The sequence below is a fragment of the Nicotiana tabacum genome, chromosome 21, assembly GCF_000715075.1.
Source record: "Nicotiana tabacum cultivar K326 chromosome 21, ASM71507v2, whole genome shotgun sequence".
NCBI classification, from domain to species: domain Eukaryota; kingdom Viridiplantae; phylum Streptophyta; class Magnoliopsida; order Solanales; family Solanaceae; genus Nicotiana; species Nicotiana tabacum.
Window position 1 is genome coordinate 36,818,835 of NC_134100.1, and position 9,712 is coordinate 36,828,546.

Here is a 9,712-nt window from a genome sequence, read left to right on the forward strand (position 1 = left end):
AGCTCTCCTCACACTCCTTGGATCATCTGAAAGGAGCACCCTTCTAGGTCAATCTGGCCATGGGTGCAGCAATGGGTGAGAAACCTTCTACGAAACAGTGATAATACCCAACCAAACCAAGGAAACCTCGAATCTCGGTAGCTGAAGACGGTCTGGGCTAACTCTGAACTGCTTTAATCTTCTTTAGAATCAAGCAAGAATTCTCACTTTGAGAATTTTGCATGCAACTTCTTTTCTCTCAAGGTCTGGAGTACAATCCTCAAATACTGCTCATAATCCTCCCGGCTACGGGAGTATAGCAAGATGTCATCAATCAACACAATGACAAATGAATCAAGATATGACTGGAATACACTATTCATCAGGTGCATAAATGTTGCTGGGGCATTGGTCAGCCCAAATGACATCACAAGGAACTCGTAATGACCATACCGAGTCCCAAAGGCAGTATTCGAAATATCTGGATCTTGAATCTTCAACTGATGATACCCTGACCTCAAATAAATCTTTGAGAACACTCTGGCACCATGTAGCTGATCAAATAAGTCATAAATGTGCGGTAATAGGTACATGTTCTTCATTGTATCCTTGTTCAACTACCGATAATCAATACACATGCACATAGAACCATCCTTCTTCTTCTTCACAAACAGAATCGGAGCACCCCAAGGTGAAACACTAGGTCGAATGAAACCCTTATCAAGCAACTCTTGCAACTGCTTCTTTAACTCCTTCAATTCCACTAGGGTCATACGATATGGTGGAATAGAAATGGGCTGAGTGCCCGGCAACAAGTCAATACCAAAATTGATATCTCTATTGGGACGCATGCCTGGAAGATCTGCTGGAAATACATTTGGGAAGTCTCTCACTACCGGAATTGACTTAACAGTAGGGGTATCAACACTGACATCTCTCACAAAGGCTAGATATGAATCACATCCCTTCTCAACCATCCGATGTGCCTTAAGGAAGGACACAACCCTGCTTGGAATATAATCCAATGTACCCCTCCACTCTAACCGCGGCAAACCTAGCATAGCTAGAGTCATTGTCTTGGCGTGAAAATAAATAATAGCATGATAGGGCGACAACCAGTCCATGCCCAAGATAGCATCAAAATCTACCATACTGAGCAACAATAGATCAAATTTGGTCTCAAAACTATCAATAACAACTAAACACGACAAGTACACACGGTCCACAATAATAGAATCTCCCATAGGCGTGGACACATACACAAGAGAACTCAAAGAATCACGAGATATACCCAAATACGGAGCAAAGTAAGATGATACATATGAGTAAGTGGATCCTGGATCAAATAAGACTGATGCATTTCTATAACAAATCGGAGAAATACCTATGATAACTGCGTCTGATGTAACTGCCTCTGTCCTACCCCAAAAAACATAGCATCTGGCTTGGCCTTCCCTTCTAGAGCGACCCCTAACCACCTGACCTCCACCCCTAGCTAGTTGTTCAGGTGGAACGAAAACTGGAGCAGCAACCACAGCCTGAGAAGTTTGTGGACCCAGTGGAATATGTGGAGCCTGAGTAGTCTATGGAGGTGTACCCCTCCTAAGTCTAGGGCAGTCCCTCACCATATGACGGGTATCACCACATTCAAACCAAGCTCTCGGTGGGCGTAGTTGCTGAAACTGGCTCGGGCCTGGTCAGTTGGACTGACCACTGAAAGCACCCCGTGCATGAAGTGCACTCGACAGTGGCGGTGCATAATGGGCAACCTGAGACCTGGAAGTAGCCAGAGCACCACTAGAAGATGGAATCACTGAATGAATTAGACGGCTCCCATAGCCCCTGCCATGACGGGCCGTAGTTGCATCATGGCCACCACTAAATCCTCCCTTACCTCGAGGCCTCTTGGCCTCTCTATCCTCTCTCTTACGGCCCCACATACCCTCCAATCTCCGTGCGATCTCTACAACCTGCTGATATGGGGTATCTACCTCCAACTCTCGAGCCATGCTGAATCTAATACCATATTTGAGACCCTCAATGAATCGACGGACTCACTCTCTAACAGTAAAGACTAAGGCAGGTGCATGTCTGGACAACTCACTGAATCTGACAGCATACTCTGACACTGTCATAGTAACCTGGCATAACTGTTCAAACTCCACGCGTTATGCATCCCGAAGGCTCTGGGGAACAAACTCTCTCAAGAAAATCTCTGAAAATTGAGTCCATGTGAGTGAAGTTGCATCAGCGGGGCCACCCTCTTCATAAGCCCACCACTACTGATACGCTGCTCCTGACAGCTAGAATGTGGTAAAAGCAACCCCGCTCATCTCTTTAATACCCATGGTGCGGAGAATACGGTGGCACTTCTCTAGAAAACCATGTGCATCCTCTTTATCTAGGCCGCTGAAAATAGGAGGATGATACTTCTTGAACCTCTCAAGTCTAGGTTGCTCCTCCTCAGATGCCACTGCCCTTACCTCAGGCTGAACCGGAAGAGCAGGCTGTGCTGGCATAACCTCTAGGACTTGATCAATATGGACCCACTGTTCTGGAGTACGTTCCATGTGAGTCTGAGCTCCTCCCCAAACCTAAGATGTGGCTGGTGCAAGTGGAATCAACCCCGCTTGAGCTAGAGTACCGAACATGCTTAAGAACTGTGCGAGCGTCTCCTGAAGTGCAGGCGTGGCAACACGCGCCTCAGGTGCCTGCCCCCAACTGGAGCTACTGGTGGCTCCTCTGTCGTAGCTCGGGCAGGTGCTCTAGCTACACCACTTGCCCATCCTCGGCCTCTACCCCGGCCCCGGTCTCTCGCGACTCTAGCCGGGGACGCAGATGTTTGATCTTCAGATTCAGTGGTGCGTGTCCTCACCATCTGTGAGATAATAGAAAGAGAAAGATTCGGAATTCAAAGTCAACATATCCGCACGATAAGGAATCAAAGAAGTAAAGTTTCCTAACAGTTCCATAGCCTCTCATAGATAAGTACAGACATCTCCGTACTGATCCGCAAGACTCTACTAAACTTGCTTATGACTCGTATCACCTATGAACCTAGAGCTCTGATACTAACTTGTCACGACCCCAAATCTCCCACCGTAGGATGTCGTGATGGTACCAAGTCTCTAAGACTAGGTAAGCCTAACATGCATGGAGAAATAACGAAAATAATAATAGAACTTCAAATTTAAACCAACTAGCTATCATAAAAGAACTCAACAATACTGGTGACAATAACTCCCAAAATATAGTGAGACTGAGTCATAAGCTCTACACGAATATACTGAAACATCTGTAATACATCACTGTCTAAGTAAAGAGTAAGCAATAAAAAAACAAGGACAAAGGGTGACTCTAAGGCCTGCGGACGCCAAGTAGGTATACCTTGAAGTCTCCGAGATGTATAGCCAATCACTGATGCCTAACCTAATGTGAGGTACCTGGATCTGCATAAAAAGATATACAGAAGCGTAGTATGAGTACACCACAACGGTACCCAATAAGTATCAAGCATAACCTCGGTAGAGTATTGACGAGTCCAGGTCAAGACACCTACTAGGATAAGAAAAAAAATAAGCTGAACAAGTGTAGTACAGTCTAATAAGGGAAACGAGAAAAATGAGGCAGTAAAAAAATACAACAGGATAAGCTACAACTGAATTTAGAGCAATAAAGGAAACAAAGAAGAAACACATAAAAAGAACATCAAGTAAACAATGCGGGTAAATACAAGTGAGGTAAATGAAAGACAACAACAAGAATCACAACCGAGGTACCGCCTCGTATTCACTTTTCATAACTTCAATCACAATCTTTCCTTATACCTCCGTGTGAGCCTTACATTTAGATAGTTTGAAAACATTTTTTCTGAAACAACTACACGCACTTTAGCCTACCTTATGTCGCCGCGTGGTTTCAAGTAATTTCCTTACTAGCAACACGCACATAAATCCCACCTTATGCCGCCACATGCACATTAACTCCTATCCTTGTACTGCCGCATGAACATCAATATCACAACACAATAACAACTCGCACCATAAGTGCCCATATGCCACATCTAACCACACAAAGATAGGCAAGATACTTACCTCAAACAAGCCAACTTAATTCACTAGTAAGCCTTTCCCGCGACTATCTAACTACGGACGACTCAAATCTAACCAAAATAACTTAATACCATAAATACAAACCACATGAAACTATTTTGGATAATAAAGTTGCAATCTTTAAAGAAAATAAAAAGTCAACTCAAAATGTCAACCCCGGGCCCACGTCTCGGAACACAACCAAACTTACAAAATTCAAACACCCATTCAATAACGAGTCCAACCACAGTAAAATTATTCAATTTCGACCTCAAATCAACCTTCAAATCCTCAAATTATAGCTTAGGAATTTTTCACAAAATTTTCTAATTTTTTCAACTCAAACCACTAATTAAATGATAAAAACAATGATGGATTCATGTATAATAATCAAATCCGAGTCAAAATCACTTACCCCAATCAACTCCTTAAGAATCTCTTCCAAAATCGCCCAAAATCGAGGTCTCTAACTCAAATGATGAAAAATGGAACAAAACCCTCGATCTGCCCTTTTTCTGCCTAGTGATTTCACATCTGCGGACCACTAACCGCTTCTACGGCTCCGCACCTGCGAAAAATCCATCGCAGATGTGGCTTTTATTAAGCCCAGGAAAATTCGCTTCTGCAGTCAGGAACCGCTTCTGCGGTCCCATTTTTGCAGACAAGTGACCGCTTCGGTGGTCCAACACCAAAATCCAAATTTCGCATCTGTGGTGCCTCTCTCGCTTCTGCGGATGCACATCTGCGCATCTTCATCCGCACCTGCGGAACCTGTGCTCCAGGCTAAGTCTCGCTTCTGCAGCTGTGAGGCCGCTTCTGCGGTGCCGCACCTGCAGCCCAAAGTGCGCAGGTGCCATTGCACCAGACTCAATAGTTCTTCAACAATCAACCAAGTCCAAAATGGTTCCAGATTCAATCCGAATCACATCCGGGGCCCCCGGGACCCGTCCAAACATACGATCCAGTTCCAAAACACATAATAAATCTACTCGAGGCCTAAAATTACATCAAACAACATCCAATCTATGAATCGCACCCCATTTCAAACCTATTGAATCCATGAATATTCAAATTCCAAAACTAACACCGATTCATACCAAACCAACTGATTGACCTTAAATTTTGCAAACAATTCATAAATGACACAACAGACTTATTTCAACTTCCAGAATCGGAATCCGACCCCAATATTAATAAAGTCAACTCTCGGTCAAACTTCTCAACCTTTCAAACCTTCAACTTTCTACCTTTTGCCAGTTCAAGCCAAAATAACCTACGGACCTCCAAATCAATATCCAGACACACTCCTAAGTCTAAAATCACCATACGAAGCTATCGAAATCATCAAAACTTTATTCCGAAGTTGTCTACACAAAAGTCAAACACTGGTCAACTCTTTCAACTTAAGCTTCCAACTTTGGAACTAAATGTTCCAATCCACTCCGAAACTCACCCGAAACCAAAGCAACCACCCCGTCAAGTCACATAACCTCAATATAACATAGAGGAGACAATAAATAGGGGAACGGGGCAAAAATTATCACGACCCCAATTTCCCTCCGTAGGATGTCGTGACGACACCTAGTCTCTAATACTAGGTAAGCCTAACACTTACTAAATTAATAGCAAAATTTAACCAACAACTATAAATTTCGATATGGAAATTTCCATACAAGCCAACAATCCCAAAACCGGTAGTACAAGTCATAAGCTCTACTGAGTTTGCTAGAATAATCCCTAAATACAACAATTTCGGAATAGAAATAAACAGTACATGTACAATATCAGAAGGTGACTCTGAGGCCTGCGAATGCGGCGGTAGGTTTACTTGGAGTCTCCAAAGCAAAACTCGAACAACTAGCTATTGATCAACCAACTCCAAAATACCTGGATCTGTACAAAAATGTGCAGAAAGCATAGCATGAACACACCACAGCGGTATCCAGTAAGTATCAAGACTAACCTCGGTGGAGTAGTGACGAGGGACAGTCAAGACACCTACTGGACTAAACAACCGAAACAAGTATGAAGGTGAACTAACAGGGAAACAATGTTAATATAAAACTAAGCGTAGTAAGGAAGACAAAACAATACTCGCAATGAAACACTAGAAAAAATAATTAGCAACAAGAAGCAAACAGATAGTAACGTTGTAGAGTAAGCTGGACACATTCGAAGTCCGATGAAACCAAATAAAGGAAAACAGGTAACAACTCAACAAGAACAACCCCTTTTACACTAGATCTATTCAGGAATTTCCACGAGGTACCAAACCTCATAATCACAAATCACGGGTCCCAATTCTTGAACCCTAATCACTTGGCCTCTTGTGCCCACATTACAAATTCATAACCGCATGGACGACTCACGTGCCAAGAGAGTGATAATATCTAATAGCCGCACGGACTACTCACGTGCCAACAATAACAATGACTCATGACTGAACGGACAACTCACGTGCCAACATGATAACTCTCACACATAAGGCAAGTACACGGGAATACATGTAAATGGTTAATAACATCAAGATTCATCTTCTTAACCGATATGGATGATTTATTTACGTGTATGCTTGTGCAAGTGTTCTACCACAATTCAGGTCAATAAGTAGGAGTAAAGACAATGAACGACACATAAGAAACTATGATCACAAAATGTACACGGTATAACTCACACAGGGTAGGCATACCACTATACAAATAACAACAATAACAATGCCCTCAGGCCATCACTAGTCATCACAAATCATTCCCCGACATAGCCCACCTTGTCTCTCCACGTGCGCAATAATAAAGTAAATGCCCGCCTTGTCTCGCCGCACGCGCATAATAATATTTCCACCTTGTCTCGCCGCACGCGCATAATAATATTCCCACTTTGTCTCGCCACATGCGCAAATCTCACATATATATCCTGCCTTGTCACGCCGCATGTGTAAATATCAATAGTAATAATAGCACGGACAACTCACGTGCGAACACCCCGACAATCCTCTAAACAATACCACATGTGCCAAAATATAATAACACAATAAAATGAATTTCACAACATGTGCCCATATGTCACAATATTTCCTCAAAACAGTTTCAATACCACAACCACGCATAGCCCTCGGCTCAACAATACTGGGTACAATAGCAACAACAACACTAACACGAGAATACGATAAGTAAATCAACTCAAGAACTTCAAAACAAAAAGAAACGGACGAACGAGCTCACAATGAAAGAGACAACAGAGAATTATGGTTTCAACAAGAATAACTCGACAAGGGGAGAGACAGCATGCAACAATGATTTTCACATAAGTACAACTCGACGGTAAGAGAGATAGCATGAATCAATGATTCTAAATAAGGATAAGCTAATAATGAAAGGGATAACAAAACTTCAATTAAGGTTGAGCAATTACGGAAAATATACTAATAAATTCAATTAAAGATAAGCAATTACAGAAAAGATAATAATGACTTTAATTAAGGATAAGCAATTACTGAAAGAATAATAATAACTTAAATTAAGGATAAGCAATTACAAAAAGGAAATAATAACTTCAATTAAGGACAAACAATTACGGGAAAGATAGCACGACAATAAAAGAAGCAACATCTTCAATTAAGGCACATAAGCGTTTAATTGGCAACAAGGGTAAAACATGAATCAATTAATTCCAAATAAGACACGTAAGGGTAAGTTTAGTAAATGAGGGATTTAACATGCTAAAACAATTTCACATATAATGAACATAAGAACCTAAGAGCCCTAAATGAACAAATTTCCATAAATAAGCTCGAGTACGTACTTGTCACCCCGTGTACACGACCTTCACATGATACAATTAGCACAAATGACTCAAACCCTAAGGGGTAGTTTCCCCCACACAAAGTTAGGCAAGATACTTACCTCAAAGAAGCTAGACCGTTACTCTAAAATGACCTTCTCGAGTGAAACAACCTCTGGACGGCTCAAATATAGACAAAATAACTTCAAATCATAAATAAAACTCATAGGAAACGATTCCGAATAATTAAGCTTCAATCTTTAATAAAAACTAAAAAGTCAACCCCAGGACCGCACCTCGAAATCTAACAAAATTTATAAAATCCGAACACCCATTGAATTATGAGTCCAACTATACTAATTTCATCCAATTTCGACTCCGAATCGATATTCAAAACCCAATTATTCTCTTTAGAAATATTTTTGATAAAAAACCCCAATTCTCCAATCAAAATATGGATTAATTCAAAAATGAACTTCTGTAATCATATTAAAATACAAAAATTATAGTTAGACACTGACCCCCATGAAATGACGAGAAGAACGCCGCAAAAATTACCTCAATCGGAGCTCTAGAACTCAAGATATGCTCAAAATACTAAATAAGCTACTGCGCCCAATACTCTGCACCTGTGGTCTGCCAGCTGTAATTTCTGTATTTGCGGACCATTTTTCGCACCTGCGGGGTCGCAGATGCGAACCCAACTTCGCATCTGCGAAGCACCAGCACCAACTCTCTTCTCCGACACTGAAATGAGCATAACTCCCTCATACGATGTCCAAATTCGACGATTATTTTTGCTATGGCTCCGTAATTATGATACGGATCTAATGCTTCAATCAAAACAGAAATTGAAGCTCATTTTATTAATGCGGTACCATTTATACTTGAAGAAACGACGCCGAAACATAAAAAACGAGCGCAACACAACTCAAACCTATCCGAAACTCACCCGAGCCTCTCGAGACCTCGTCCAAACATACCAATAAGTCCCAAAATATAACGCGGACCTGCTCGAGGCCTCAAATTACATCAAACAACATCAAACAAATCGAACTTATGAACTTTCAACTTCTACAACTCGCGCCGAAACATATCAAATCAACCCGGAATGACGTCAAATTTTGCATGCATGTCTCAAATGACATAACGAAGCTAATCTAATTCTCGGAATCACAATCCGAACCCCATATCAACAAAGTCAACTCCCGATCAAACCTCTTAACCTTCCAAAATTTCAACTTTCTAATTTTCGCCAAAATGCTTCAAATTATCCTATGGCCCTCCAAATCCAAATCCGGATACACGCCTAAGTCCAAAATTACCGTACAAAACTATTGGAATCATCAAAATGCCATTTCGGAGTCGTCTACATAAAAGTCAAACTCTGGTCAACTCTTACTGTTTAAGCTTCTAAAACAAGAATCCTTCTTTCAAATTGATTTCGATTCATCCGAAATCCGAACTCGACCACACACGCTAGTCATAATACAGAATACGAAGCTGCTCGAGACCTTAAGCCACCAAACGTGATGCTAATTCTCAAAACGATCGATCGGGTCATTACAAAAATACTCAAAACAATCGGTCGGGTCATTATAATGTATTTGTCTATGTCCTTTACTTATATAGTAGATGATTTTGTATATAGAGTTTAGCTCATATATTGAAGATTAAATTACCGTGCATTTTAGGCTTGTTTTGAAGAGTTATATCATGTTCATAATCTAATGATAGAATTGGACAAACCATCAGGAATTATTGTAGCACAAGATTAAATATAATTTATCTTGATTATGGGAATGGTTTAATTCTGACTTCTTGTGCTATTACATTTTATATGTATTGAACGGACCAAATAG